The 2,500-nt window shown below is 37.2% G+C and overlaps 1 pseudogene; it reads left to right on the top strand.

Moving 5' to 3' along the window:
- LOC137625695 (neurotrophin 1-like) overlaps window positions 1-2,500 on the top strand; it is a 31,665-nt pseudogene that overhangs the window by 5,801 nt on the left and 23,364 nt on the right.

Genomic DNA, 2,500 nt, shown 5'->3' with positions numbered 1-2,500 from the left:
CACCCCTTCTCTCCATATCCTCCTTCACTTTACCTCGCCATCTAATTCACTTGAATTTATATAGATTGAATGAAGAGTTATAGTATAAATCTCTATAAATTTACAGATTTATCAAACTCACCCGTTTCAGGTCCGTCAAATCCTCCTGCTGGTTCTCCTGACGGCGACGTCGAAAGCCGAGGGCAATCCCGACCCGTCACCTCGCGCTTCGGCCAGTCCTGATCCCCAGCCGGAGAGGGTGGTCCTTGGGGAGCATCCTGCGGAACACGACGACGACACGACGGTGAAGAGAGGTAGGATTCAATAGGGCTCACATACGAAATGGGAAGAGGCTTTGGTAAAGTTTTGTAAGGGAAGTGATATTTGATAAAGTTGATAAAGGAAGTGGCATTTGACTAAGGTGGTAAAGAAATTGACATTGGGGGATTTTGATAAAGTAAGTGACATTTGGAAAGGTTTGTATGGGAAGTGATATTTGATATAGTTGATAAAAGAAGTGATATTTGATTAAGGTGGTAAAGGAAGGGATGTTGGGGGTATTTAGATAAAGGAAGTGCCATGGGAAGTAACATTTGATTATGTTGATAAAAGAAGTGACATTTGATCATGTTGATAAAGGAAGTGACATTTGATAAGGGTGTTAAAGGAATTGACAGTTGGGGGATTTTGATAGAGGCAGTGTCATTTAGTAAACTTTCGTATGGGAAGTGACATTTGAAAAAGTTGATAAAGGAAATTTCAATTGGAAAGGGTGGTAAAGGAAGTAACATTTGATAAGGGTGGCAAAGGAAGAGACATTTGATAATGTTGGTAAAGGAAGAAAGTGAAACTAGGTAAGCATGGCAAAGGAAGTGGCCTTTAGCATTGCTATAAATGAAATGCCATTTTCTAAGGGTGGTTAAAAAAGTAGCATTTTATTACGGTGGGGAACGGTGGTACAGGATTACCTTCAATATGCACTTAGAGCGTGCAGATCTCCGCTACGGCAACTTTCTCGAAACCAGCTTGCCTTTCCCAGAATCAATTTAGACCGTAGGCGTACGTGAAGTCTTGAGTGACAACCATGTGCGAACTTGGGGTTGAGGTCAGGGTTAATTCGGTCGACCTTTTGCTCCACCTTAACCTTGACCTTTGACTAAGGAATTTCAAAATTGAATCCCTTCCACGTCTCAATATAACAATTAATACCTGAAAGTTGCACAGCGCTATGAGTAAAATTGTGGTCAGGCAGCTGTTTGCAAACAGACAAACAGCGGCGAAAACATGACCTCCTCCCAAATTCGTTGGCGCAGGTAACACTAACGGATGCGTTCATTACAACACGAGCGCTGACAATTCTCCGCCGGTGATTACGATAATAGAGGATGAATGGTTCATTGTTTCATTCATGAACTTGACCTCCTTACTACGACGACTCCTCTTGTGACGTCACGAGATTCTAAACAGCTTTTTAATTATGTTTGTCCTTTCTGATTCAACTTTCTCTTTATATGAAATTTAACTTTTTGTTTTTTGTTTTTTTTTGTTTTTATGTTTCGTGATAATTTTACGTCATATTTGTGATCTAAATGAACGTGGTGACAAATACCCGTTACATAATTCATTTATTTCCTTATTTCCTTTCCTCACTGGGCTATTTTTCCCTGTTGGAGCCCTTGGGTTTATAGCATCCTGCTTTTCCGACTAGAGTTGTAGCTTAGCTAATAATAATAATAATAATAATAATAATAATAATAATAATAATAATAATATGGAAAGGTATTTGATATTTGCAATTATCCTGTATATACAATAAAATATGCGATATAAATATATATATATATATATATATATATATATATATATATATATATATATATATATACATAATGAAAATAACTATAATGAAAATAATAATAATAATCAATTTGACATCAATCGACCAATCACGAAAATCTCAATATACGCAACTCTCTCTCTCTCTCTCTCTCTCTCTCTCTCTCTCTCTCTCTCTCTCTCTCTCTCTCTCTCTCTCACACACACACACAACAAAGTCTATTTAAATAAACTTCATAAGCGCAGCGTTCCATAGTACCACAAGGAATTTACTATTTAACTTAAGCAAGTTTAACTCCCCCCCTCCCCCCCCTAAGACATAACTTAGGATGTCTTTCAATGAAAGGCAAATATTGTTATGAACGCAAGAAGTTATAAATGTCTGGGTAAATGCTAAGCGCGAATCACATCCCAATGTTTTGAAAAGTAGCCTACGTTTAGGCCTACCAATTTGTTTTAGCTCCTCTGGGCCTACAAATCTGTTCTATTATAATTTTAGGCGTTCGAATCAGAGATGAAAATATAAAAAAGATAAGCGTACTTTTACTATATATCTTCATTATATTGATATGTTCACATAGGCCTAAGAAATCTTACTTTGATATTTTCTGTGAAACCATGTTTTGAAAAGTAGCCTACGTTTAGGCCTACCAATTTGTTTTAGCTCCTCTAGGCCTATAAATCT

The sequence above is a fragment of the Palaemon carinicauda genome, chromosome 32 (assembly GCF_036898095.1).
Source record: "Palaemon carinicauda isolate YSFRI2023 chromosome 32, ASM3689809v2, whole genome shotgun sequence".
Lineage (NCBI taxonomy): Eukaryota > Metazoa > Arthropoda > Malacostraca > Decapoda > Palaemonidae > Palaemon > Palaemon carinicauda.
This window is presented reverse-complemented; position numbering and strand designations above follow the sequence as displayed.